Here is a 13,357-nt window from a genome sequence, read left to right as displayed (position 1 = left end):
TGCTCCGACGGACCAGAGACCCGTGCACGTAAATGATCGAGCACGAGGGCGGAGCGTGACGGAATGAACATCGATCGGAGCAACCAGATTAGGAATTAACGCAAGCAATGAAACAAATATCTTGACGCGGAAATCTTGAGACGCGAGTACCGAATAGAGATCTTGATGCGAGAGAATCGAACGGAGATCTTGAGCGCGAGAACAGAGCGGAGATCTTGAGGCTCTGTAGCGTAGACGCTCGATGCGTCGCTGAGAACAAGCGTTGAGACCTTCGAGAAGAGCTACTCCACTCGCGCCCAGCTCGCTCCCAATATCACGGAAAGCCAGTTTCTGGCGATTAAGGTAAATCACGACCGCACTTCGTGGTCAAAACGCAGACACGTTATGGCGCGAGAAATAGTCTCGTTGCCTATCGTCTCGGATAGGTTTATATCAGAGGTCCGTCGAGCTTCAACTGAGCTCGCAGGATCGTCGCATAACACGCGAAATGTCGAATCCGGAAGCAACGCCGGTATGCGGAAGCATGGCCCGCGCGTAATCCCATTGTCGGTGACGCGTGAACACGTACGCAAATATCTCAATATAACTTAAATTCCGGAGTACCGGCGAATCCGGAACAGAATACTTTTGGATACTTAAATACAACCTGCATTATTAGCATCCATTAGCCTTCTTTATTTAAAAAAAAATTTTGTTTTTTAAAGTATTAGAATTCTTATGGCATAGTTTAATTGTTTAATACATACTTAATATATTTAAAAAAATTAGTTTTTAAAGGAGGGCATGTAGTCCAATTAATGGGCGGGTGAATAAAAAAGAGAGAACGTGACCGAGAAGATGAGCGAGAGAGAGAGAGAGAGAGAAATTGATTGATTGATTGATTGGTTTATTTTATGCCATAGTCAATGACTTTAGGCAAGTAATGCATTACAAAGGTAGAACAATCGGAAAAAAAAACAAAAAGTTGTAAATAAGAGCAGAAATAATACATATACATGAGAGGAACAGTATAAAATAGTATAATATAAAAGCGACAGATGTGCATTAAGCAGCAACCAGCAGTGGAACTGCAACCTAAGCGGAGGAATCAGTAGAGTGAAGAAAAGGGTTGAAGCACACCGCCAATAGTACGCAAAAGATGCACAGAGCAATGAAAAAAGTCTCAGATTCAACTCGCAAGAAACGCAAGAACAATTAATAAACACTAAAAGTCACTTAAACTAATCGACGCATAAGCGATAGGTTGACACTCTCAATCAGATCATGCATAAGGCAGAGACTAATAAGGCTCTAGATAAAGTTACGCTCAAGCGAGAAAAGATAGTCGTATAGCTTACCCTTAAAAACGGAAACAGACGTTACTGAAACAACATCATAAGGAAGCGAGTTCCAAAAGTAGATGCCCGCGAGATGAAAGGACCTGCGATAGGTTTCAGTTCTGTGATTTGGAACATGAAAAGAGTGCGGTGGCGCCAGTCGTGACGATCGCCTGACTGAGGGGTCATGATCAACGAAGATTTCAGAGAGGTAACTAGGAGATAAGTCATGGGACACCTTAAACATTTCGATACCAAGAAAGTAAAGACGGCGGTATTTGACCGATAACCACCCCAATCGATGCCGGTAAGGTGTGATGCGTTCGTCACGCCTTAAATTGAAAATGAAACAAATAGCACAATTTAAGAGTCTCTGAAGCCTGGTATTTAGCTCCTCGGTCACGTCGTTGTATACAAAAAAGCAGTAGTCTAACAAAGGCAAAATCAAGGTGGTCACAAGTTTAACACGTAGATTAATTGATAGTGAATTCTTGTGAAATTTCAGTTTGTGCAGTGTAAAGTGTACCCTTATTGAAATGTGTGAAACGTGACCCTCTCAAGAAAGGTCGGAGCGCATGATGACCCCGAGGTTTCGAGTCTCCGTAACAAATGGGATGGAGGTACCGCTAACTGAAACAAGAGGTAGGTCATTTAAATTTAAGTGTCTAACGTAACTCCTGCTGCAAAAAATCAAGACTTTTGATTTCTTAAGATTGAGAGTCAATCCGTTGGTTGCAGCAAATTGTGAGATGACACCCACGTCATGCGCGACGAGGTGTAAAGCAACGCTCAGTTGACTAATATAATGCGCTCAGTATATCTCAGGAAGGCACCAATGTCGTTAATAAATAAGGAGAAAAGGAGAGGACCCCTAGGACGGATCCTTGTGGAACACCTGAAGTGACAGACAGCCAGTCAGAGAACACGCCCTCCAAGTCAACGACAGCCTGACATTGACCAGTTAAATACAAAAAAATTAACTTAAAGGCCGAATCAGAAAATCTTAGTTGTCTGAGTTTGGTCAACAGTAGAAAATGACTGACCGTGTCAAAGGCTTTACTGAAGTCGAAGAGAACGAAAATCAACACCTCACCCACGTCGACGCCATACTTAATGTCATGGAGCAACCGCAGCAAAGCGGACTGGGTGGAATAGCATTTCCGGTAACCAGATTGCCGATCATCGAGAATATTATGAGTAGCTATAAATTCCGAAATCTGGCGGTGTAGAATTTTTTCGAACAACTTAGAGAGTTCGCACAGATTAGCAATAGGCCTCGTGTCCAAAGGAGAAGCGGAAGATTTAACTTTGGAGAGCGGTCGAAGTATGGCTCGCTTCCACAAAGACGGGAAGTGACTGAAATTCAGACAACAATTAAAAAATGTCGTAAGGAGATTGCCAATCCGGGGCAGGGCTAAGGCTATGGCGTATAGAGGTAATTGATCATAACCCGAGGCAGAGAGAGAGAGAGAGAGAGAGAGAGAGAGAGAGAGAGAGAGAGAGAGAGAGAGAGAGAGAGAGAGAGAGAGAGAGAGAGAATGCAAATAGATAAGCGAATGATGGAGATGGCAAGTGAGAGAGGATGCAAACATGTGGATAGGTAAGAAGGCGAATGGAGAGTGAGAGAGAAGATGCGGGCGGGAAAGAGAACGCGAGGGGGAACAAGAGCGAGAGAGAGACCGCGAGCGGGAGCGCGATGTGTGACGTCACGCGGACTCCCTTCACCGCGGATTGTAGCGCGATACCCCCCCTCTCTCCGCGGCGCCCAAAAACGCGAATCCCCTACACGGGTCGTCAACGCGGTCCCCTCTGACCCCGCGGATCCCTCGCAGACCGTACACTGTATCCCCCTCTCCCCGCGGCGTTCGAAAACGCGGATCGTACCCCACTCTCCCCGCGGACCCCTCGCTCACCGGGCATAGAGTGCCCCACGCCGCGGAAATTCCCCTGCCCCTCTCCCCTCTCGGAGCACCCAGCCTAGAATACTCATTTATTTGCTACTAATTGTGACGTGACAGGGTCACGTCCCCTGTCCAGATGGTAACTCGCCCGAGAGGATCGCCACTGTCGTGTCAGCGTGGCGTGAGGCAATATCTCGGGAAGCACCGGCTGCCGAGTTTGCGACAATGAAATTGTTAAGCCACTATTCGAGCATTTTAGTAAGAAGTAAGATTCTTCTCTTCATGCATACCGTGTATCAATTACCGAAGGAAACACTGACGGAGGGCCCGGCCGAAAGTAAAACGTGATTGCCCTTCTCAAAGAACCACACGCGGTCGACAGTTACCGCGTAATTAAAGCCACGTTGTATATACCGTCCCGTAAAGCGGGATCGCATAATTGTAGAATTATTGTAAAGTTATCTTTGTGGAATTCGGATTTGTGTATTTGGCGAGGTGTCGATCGCGTAATGCGAGGCATCTTTCGGATTATTATTTGATGAACTTCGCGAAGTACCGTCGCGTAATTGCGGGATGCCGTTCGCGGAGTTATTGAGATTAGGAGCGAGGTATCATTGCGTGATGGCGAGATACCCATCACTTTAGTAATTAATTGTAGCAGTCGATGTTATTTGCGGTATTATTATTCGCGGTATTATATTAATTGCAGTAGTCGACGTTATTTGCGGTATTATTATTCGCGATATTATATTCGAGAGACGACTTGTTATCTACCTGTTATTTCAGAAATAACTGTTTTTTTGAAATACATTATCTTTATTGTTTATATTATTTGTGTGTGCTAATTTTGTTGCGCTCCCTCTCCTCCTCTCCGAGATCTAACAGCGATGAACTACTAAGAATTCACGCCTGAGGCATTTCTAGAGTTGGCTTGGATTTAGTGTACCGTGGTGCGTATTCGCGCCTGGCGCCCATACCGAGTTTTGGAAGACATACCTGGTCGAGTTACCATTCGTTACCAAGGAGAGCCGTTACCAATACCTTTTACCGATTTCTATATGTTGTGAATTTGACAGCGTGCTCCTTCTCGGCCAGCGAGATTGAGGGGACTCGCGTCGTCGTCATATAATATATACATATAATAAAAAAGAATAAAAATAAATCAAGAATACCAATGAATCTAAATCCTATGTACAAATCACAAATTATTTAGGAACACATATCATACGGCAAGCTGCCGAAAAACACCCGACAATATAGGCCAGTCAATATATATATTCGAATAAAAACATTTGTTGGGGTAGTAATGAATTTTTGATGATTCATAAAGATGGTGCCCCTAGTCAAGAATCCAAAGAGATCTATTAAAAAGGGGATCGAGACAAACCGCTATTTTGTTTTTTAGGGGGCTAAAAAGAGTTTTTGTGGAATATTTCGTTTCTGCTTAATTTTTCGTTAAAAATGGTAATTTTCAATCTTGTAGAGCAGAAAATTTTCTTCAACTTTTGTCTATAACTTTGTTTCGTGTGGTGAATAATTTCTGAGTTACAGCCGCGTAAAAAGTGCAATTTTAGGAAGATTTGTGGAAATATGCATTTCTATAGGAAAATGTCATTATTTTGAGCTTTTATAAATTAAATATATAACAATTACAATAGTTTTCGATTATTTACTTTATTAACAAATAATAAATAACATTTTTTAAATTAACTTACCATTTTGCGGTAGAGTTAATAGCGCATTTTTTTTAAGTGTTATTATGTTGTAGTCGAAGGATGTTACTGCAATCATATTTGTTTTGATGATTCGAATTGTTCATCATTAAATTCTTTGTTGTTATCACCCTCGTCTACTTCGCAGTACTAATTCGCAAAATATTGAAGCATTATTGCCTGTATTGATTTCTCCGTTATTTACTTTATCTTCTTTGATATCATCTCGTAGATTTGGAACATTGTCGCAAGTTTGTCCACTGCAATGCTGGCAGATGATCAAGCACTTCAATCTTGCTTTTCTGTAGTCACAAGCTGCTCTGCATTTTGTTTTGCACTTGCAGAAGATCAGCTAAACCAATGCAGTGGATAAACTTGCGACAATGTTCCAAATTTACAAGATGGTATCGAAGACAAAGATGAAGTAAATGATGAAGAAATCCAGACAGACAATGATTCTTCAATATTTTGCGAATTAGTACTGCATAAAACAAAAAAAAGACATTGAAGTAGATAAGGATAATAACGACAAAGAATTGAATAATAAACAACCTAACCATCAGAACGAATAAAATTGCAGTGATATCCTTTAACACTTAAAAAACACACCATTAACTCTACCGCAAAGTAATGAGTTAATAAAAAAAATGTTATTTATTATTTATTAATAAAGCAAACAATCGAAAACTATCCTAATTGTTATATGTTCAATTTATAAGAACTCAAAATAATGACATTTTCCAATAGAAAAGCATATTTCCAACAATTTTTTTACAATTGCACTCTTTACGCGGCTGTAACTCAGTAGCTATTTAATGTACAAAAAAAAGTTTCCAATAAAAGTTGCAGAGAATTTATTTTTCTACAAGATTGATAATAACTATTTTTTACGAGAAATCAAAGGAAAACGAGGTATTCTGCAAAAACCGTTTTTAACCTCCTAAAATACAAAATGGCGGCTTGTCCCGGTCCTCTTTTTAATAGATCTCCTTGGATTCTTGACTAGGGGCCCCATCTTTAGTCATCAAAACTACCCTTTCGATGTAAATTATGTAAGACGAAAACTTATGTAAATCATTCGTTTTCTTTTTTCAAAGAGAGAGGAATGCCGTAGCCCAACCAGCTTTTGGGAACAAGAACATGTTTAATAATCAATACGTGATCAAAGTAAAAAAGAAAGATATTAATACAAGATGAGATAATTAAATTATTAAATTACTAAAGAGGAACATGACGAGAAGAAAACGAGTTACAGTTCTGTTCCCAAAATCCTGAGACAGCGGCAGAGTCATCGCGTGGAACAGATACAGAGCAGCATACGTACTCCGATCAGGGTCACTGCACTCTTTCCGCCTTAATGAAATATATATACATATATGTATGTCAATAGCGACAGGATCAGGCAGATTGCTTCTGAGAGTAACTGCGCATCCTAATTAACGCGTATTGAATTAAGTTAACCTCTTGTAATAAATGTGAGAGCAAATATATCTTCTTTTACTGTAAAGTACAGAGTGTCGTTTATTAGAGCGTGGATCCTAATCCTTTGGGCATCTACATCCCGACAAAGTCCCTCTTTCACGGCTACGGGCACAACAGAAGCGCCCGATGCTTACAGTACGAAACGAGGTCTATTATTGTACGAAAATTTCTATTCGGGATTGTGTCCGATCGGGACTGTGTTCGATGGGGACTGTGTCTAATAGAAAATGTGTCCGGTATGGTATGTGTCTGATTGGTACTGTATCTGATCGAAAAATATTGTTGTGTCTGATTGGTAATGTGTGCAATCGAGACTCGTCTGCAATGCTTTTGACATTGATTTTTATGTTAGTATCCTCATATGTTGAAATCAAATTTCCGTGCAGGATAAGTATGTCCATTAGGAGCTCTGTCCAGGTTAAACGGCACTTCCTTACTTCCTTCCATTATGCGCCAGATATAAATTGGAGGCCAACCAAGCCGACATACTCAGTATATATTCCGCTCTCGGCAAAGGGTATTCTTTTTCTTTTCCGGGCGTTTTCCTTTTCCACTGGGCATATTCTGTATAAAAATCTGTCGTGTCGAGAAGACACGCACTTCTCCGCCGGATGTTCTTTTTTCTTTATCTTAGGAGTGTTTTTTATTTCCGTCGAGCGTACTCGGCCAATGCCGAGTACGGCTCTGACCACTCGAAAAAAAAGGGTGTTTTTTATCTTTACTGATTTGATTGCTATCTCTCTCGGGAGAAAGTATTTTCTCTTTCCTTTAAGTATTTTTAGCAGCGTTCTGACCGCTACCGAAAAAGGGGATTCTTTTACTCTGATAAGTGTTTTTGATACTGCTCCGATCGTTCACGTAGACTAATTTTTTTTAATTTTTATTTAACTCCGTTTTATATTACAATCTATCTTGTTGGAAGACATTCAGCAATACATGTATCAGTAATAAAACAAGGGTGAGTGAAAGACTTGCAAGGAAGGTGTCCATTGACAACTGAGACAACTCCTATAATGAACAAGGACTACTTAATTAAATCCTGAGGTATCTTTCTTTTTAGTCTACGTGGTGTTTTCATTAATGCTGTTGCTAGATTATTTGGATGTGCTTCTACACGTTTTAAGCAGCTCGGACTGGATCTCGTCCTTGACTGTTGGGATGTGCAGGTTACGGTGCAGGGTTTCATTTGTGACATACCACGGGGCGTTAACTATAATTTTTAGCATCTTAGATTGGAACCTTTAAAGTATCTCCAAGTTGGAATCAGAGGCTGCGTCCCACAGTTGGATGCCATAAGTTCATATGGGTTTGAGGATGCATTTGTAAATTAGCAATTTGCTGTCTATTGATAATTGTGATTTGCGACCTATAATCCAGTACAGGTTTTTGAGTTGGAGGCTCAGCTGCTTGCGTTTTGTAAATATATGTTTTTTCCAGTTTAATCTACGATCTAAGTGCATGCCCAGGTATTTGACTTCTTCAGCTTGAGTAAGTTTTTGTCCGTTCAGGAAGACAGGAGGGCATGTTTTATAACATGTGGTGAGCGTGACGTAAGTGGATTTGGTTTTGTTCGCTTTTATTCTCCATGTTTTTAGCCATTTTTGGATAGCGTTGAAGCTTTTCTGAGTTCTCAGTGATAGCAGAGTTGGTTCTCTATGTGCAGCCAAGAAAGCGGTATTGTCAGCAAATGTAGCGGTAGTAACTCCTTTAATTTTGGGAGAATAAAATCCAAACAAAAATATAAAATAATTGTGCATTGCAACGTAAATGGTGTTGATTTTTATAAGAAGAATGTAATAAAGTAAAACTTCTGTATGTCACTCATATCCGATTTTGATCTACTTTTGCAGGTACATAGTATGCACTGAAAAAAATCAAATTGCACCAGTGACAACTTGCAGAAACGACTAGTTCCTTAAATAATCAAATTTTTATTATTTCACTACATTTTAGATTTTTTGACTGCATATGCGGAAGATTGACCTCTCTTCTCATGGAAAGTTAAAAACCCATGTAAAATCATACAATAGACCCCACTTTGCATTGAAAACAAGAGACAGTGTGGGATGGACCTGGCCTCGCGTGAGAAATTACAAACTCTTGTGAAATCATACAATGATAGACCTCTTTTTGCCTTGTAAGCAGAGAAGAGTGTGGAGTAAACCTCGTTTTGCGTAGAAAGTTGAAAACTCGAACCGTACAGTAATAGACCACAATTCGCCCAATGGGGACGGCGAGATGACAAGCTCAGCGCAAAGGGCAGCACCAAAAATGGAGACTTGTCATAATTTTTACGTTTAATGAGTAGAGAAGTTTGGAGAATTTTTTAACATGCCGGAAAATGTGTGTGGCATATGGATGTAAAAATAAGGGGAGACATCGGTTGCCGAGGGACAAGATGATGAAAAAACGGTGGATCACTGCTATAAAACGCGATTTATGTCCGAATACAAATTCGCTGTGCACAAACCACTTTAGACCTGAGGATTATATTACCACCGGCTTTAAAAGTAGTGAGTTTACAATAAAAGTAATAGACATATAATGAAACATATGTTTAGTCGTGAATTTGTATTCGGACATAAATCCTCGCGTTTTATAGCAGTGATGATCCACCGTTTATTTTTCATCATCTTGTCATTCTTGTCCCTCGGAAACCGATGCCCTCCCTTATTTTTACATCCATATGCCACACACATTCCCAGCATGTTAAAAAATTCCAAAATATTCACGTTTATGTGCACAGATTTTCTCGTTAACGATATGCTCGATACTCGGTGACAGCTCGGTGTGTCTTTAATTTTGCTAGCGCCCTTAGCGGCTGAGAGTGGCACGCGTCGTCCCCATAAGCAGGGGTGGGGTGGACTTCGCTTTGCGTGGAAAGTTGAAAACCCGAAGCGTACAATGCTGTCCAGAGAAACCAATCTTCCGCAGATCAAAAATCCAAAATCTAGCAAAATAATAAAAAAAAATGTATAAGAAACTAGTTGTTTCCGCAAGTTGTCACTAGTGCTATTCAACTTCTTTTAGTATGTATTATGTGCCTGCAAAAATATCGGATCTGAATCGCATACAAAAGTTTAACCTAAAATAATCTTTTTCCCAATTTGACTTATCGACCCGATTTATTTGCTCGATCGATAATAACGCGCGCGTGTTTCATCGGAAATATTGCCTCTCACCCATGGATATAGACAATGGTGCCAGAATGAGGTTGTGGCTTCTCGACAGCATGAGTGGTGAAAATACGCACTAACGCACACCCGTGTTTGTGAGGTGCCAGGCCACATTCCTATGTTTATGCGTTTAATTAGCGCACACGGACACGGGCTCGTGCTCCGTGTGCGTATTTCCACCACTCATGCTGCTGAGAAGCCAGGGCGAGACATTGTCATTAGAACGCTGGTGATATTGTCAATATTTTTTTTCAATGCAGCGCTTGCGAGAAACCTTGCTTGCTAGCACTGCGTAATGTCGAAAAAGTGAAAGATACAACATTTTTTAGAGCGATGGTGACAATAAGAACGACGTATTTTAATGCGAATGTTTACATTTCAGACTTTGCATCACAATATTTCCGCTCATAGAACACGTGGGCAAAAAAAATAAAAACACTTCTCGTGTAAATCAAATTCAAGCTATCAATTAAGCCTACTCAGAATTTGATCGGTCAGCCGTTATTGAGTTTCGATAATCTAAGAGTCTCTCAACTCGACGATTCGCGTAAAGATACAGAGTCAGGTCTCGCCGTTTGTGTGTCGCCCACGCGTACACTTGGTGCGAGACATTACCGTGTCTCTTAATTAGCTTAGGAAATTCCCGCGTGTACACAGTGGGAAAATATGTGTTAAATATAACATAAATCACATGTCCAAAACGGTCCACTCAAATTTTTGTGTTAATTTAACATAATATGGATGTGTTAAATGGTAACATCGATAGTATCGATACTATGTTAATATTTTAACAGAAAAAAGTAAATTTGCAAATAATTGACCGTGCGAGGAAGGTAGACTGTTACAAGTATAAATTAATCATTCCACAATCATGTGTTATATTCTATTTTAAAAAGAGAAAAGAAATTTTGGATTTGTATCATTTTTCCATTAGAAAGAGGAGACATGCTTTTAAAAAAATGCATTATTAAAAAAAATTTTGAGTGCATTAATTGTAAGTGAGTAAGTATATGCGCTAAATAATAAGAAACACAGAATCTATACTTGCATATGAAACTCTACTAATAATTATCTATTAGTAGCAAAAAGAATAATTTAAATTTATGCAAAAATAAAGGCATATTTTACACATACCTGATTGTATAGAGCTTTTATTCGATTTGCCATATTGTTTTTTACTTCTTCTGCCGCTTGTTGGTATTAGTTCAAGTATATTTGACGCGCGTAGTTTATTAATAATTACTTAAGATTTCTATGATCTTTAGTCTGTCCGTAACTTCAACCGTAACTTCAACCAACCTGGTGAAATAAAAACAAATAAATAGGTAATTAACTAAAGACTCTCAATATTGAAATTAAGAAGTAATAATTAACAATTAACAAATCAGAAAAAATAAGTTTTAAAATTAAATGCGGTTAGTTAATATTATGTAATATTTAATTAACAATTCAATACAAAGTAAAACTGCATAAAGTGTTACAACTCACAAATTTTATCGCCACTTAAATATGTTGTATGAGCGATGCTTATAACGTGAGCGTGAATCGGACCACAGATATACATGTAACGTTGCCAACGTCACCATACACGCGTCGTCCATTTGTCAAGTATTCTTGCTTTTCTTTATCAAAGAATATAAATTTAGATGAAACTTTGTCAGAACAAACTTAAATGTTTACTTCGTAGTTATAACGATTTTTTAAATCTCTGTTTTATATGCAAATGTCTCAAATTAAGAGAAAATATCTACAGAATAAGGTTTTGGATGTATTTGTGTAATGTCAAATTCTATACATTTAGAATTAAATATTTTTAAAACGGAACGATAAAATCAATGAATTTTTTTTCTACATATTGTCTATTGTAATTAACTTTTGTATTATGTATATATCTATATTATAGACTTGTCTTACATTTCATCAAACGCACCAACCTCCTTAAGCGAGATATTGCAAGTTAAATGCAATCTATACAATATACAATATATAAATTGCATCTATGCACACGAGTCAATGTCTTAAAAAATTTGACTTAAATCACTATGATTTTACCCCTCCATATACAGGATATCCCATTTTAATCCCATTTTCCACGAAATTATCTCTAAACTATTTATTGTTTGAAAAAATATTTTAAATAAAACTTAATCTGTTTCGAGAAAAACATTTTATTGTGAACATAAGTCTTGTCTAACAATAAGAGGGACGAAAGTGTCCCCTCCGATTTTAATGAGCTTTTAGTATGTTGTTCTCTAGACAAAAATAAGGGATATGTATTTTTTTATACGTGCCCATACGCATGTTTAACGGGTGGAACACTCTTTTGAAAAAATCTGTTTTTTTTTTGGATCGGATATCTCTGAAATTATAAAAAACAAACAAATTTTCTAAAATGGAAATTAAATGGCTTGAAAAGTACTTTGAAACGATGACAAAAATTTTTTTTACTTTTTTTTAATTTAAAAATACCCCCACTATTAAAATTTTTTTTTCAAAATTGAAAAAATTTTTTTATTACCAAATAAAAGGTTATATTTTTACGAATTTAACCATATATGATAAGATATACAATCAAACAAAGGGAAAAAACGCCGTAATCAATCAGGACTGGATTTTGCTTGTCCGAATAATATAGGGGAGACCGGGGCTAACTCGACACAATTTTTTCAAAGGCAATTTTCAACAATTAATTAAAATTTTTAAGCAAATTTAATGGTACACATTTAAAGAGCGTTCCTTCAGGTACAAAATTGCTTAAGGAAATTTTGTTGTACGTCGCTTAGTTTTGCCCTCAGGAAAAGAAAAGTGACGCGAAAACAAATTTTTAAATTGAAAAATACCGGGGTAAACTCGACACAATTTTTTCAAAAGCAATTTTCAACAATTAATTAAAATTTTCAAGCAAATTTAATGGTACACATTTAAAGAGCGTTTTATCAGGTACAAAATTGCTTGAAAAATTTTGCTACACGTCGCTTAGTTTTGCCCGAAAGCTCGATGAAAGAGTAGACCATTTTCGAGAGATCAGAAAAATTACTTCTCACTATCAAAAACGCTTATGTCGCGTTAAAAATTACACTATAACTCAGAATGTTACCAAATTTCGTTAATAATACTGGCACATAAAGACGCATTTACAGTAGGAAAGGCAAGTTTCTACGATAGATTAAATTGGCAAAAAGTCTAGTGTCAAGTTCGCCCCGGTCTCCCCTATTAATTCTTGAGTGACTTTTCACGTACAATTCTTATGTTTTGGCAGACGACGCGCCGTTACTTTCGGACATAACGCAGTCTCAACTAAAGCCAGAACGATACAATCACACAATTAAATTGATATCAATTTAATTATATTAAATATACAAAAGAAATTCGGAATAAACGAATATGCGAAAATTACGGGATATATATAATATATATATATATATATATATATATATATATATGTATGTTTTTGGTACTATTTAGGGACATTTTTCAACACACATAGTATATTTTGTGGACATATGGTACTTTCGAGGACCGTTTTCATTATTTTTTTTCAATTTGGTATATTTTGAGGACTGTCCTTAAAATTACAAGTTTTTTGGTTGGTAAAAATCAAAGACATAAAATTTGCCAAGAAAAAAGTCCTTATAATAGACCAAATACATTTTAATATTAAGATGTATTTGGTATATTTTAAGAACGCAAAATGTGCCAAATACTTTTGCTACTTTAATAGTGTTTACTTTATTTTTACCAAGTCAAAGCAAAGAAATGAATTCTATCAA

At 37.7% G+C, this 13,357-nt stretch overlaps 1 long non-coding RNA gene across 1 annotated transcript; it reads right to left on the bottom strand.

Annotated features, from left to right (window-relative positions):
- Positions 1-1,842: 1,842 nt before the first annotated feature.
- LOC143898897 (uncharacterized) lies at positions 1,843-11,228 on the bottom strand. The gene is made up of 3 exons (XR_013257325.1): positions 11,076-11,228; positions 10,722-10,886; positions 1,843-1,946 (listed from the first exon to the last, which is right to left on the bottom strand). It is a non-coding gene; the product is annotated as an uncharacterized LOC143898897 (long non-coding RNA).
- Positions 11,229-13,357: the final 2,129 nt, after the last annotated feature.

Source organism: Temnothorax americanus, unplaced genomic scaffold (assembly GCF_048541705.1).
Source record: "Temnothorax americanus isolate GAGA-0224 unplaced genomic scaffold, ASM4854170v1 Scaffold245, whole genome shotgun sequence".
In the NCBI taxonomy this organism is placed as follows: Eukaryota; Metazoa; Arthropoda; class Insecta; order Hymenoptera; family Formicidae; genus Temnothorax; species Temnothorax americanus.
The sequence above is the reverse complement of the archived record's forward strand: the minus strand, read 5'-3'. Positions and strand labels throughout refer to the sequence as shown.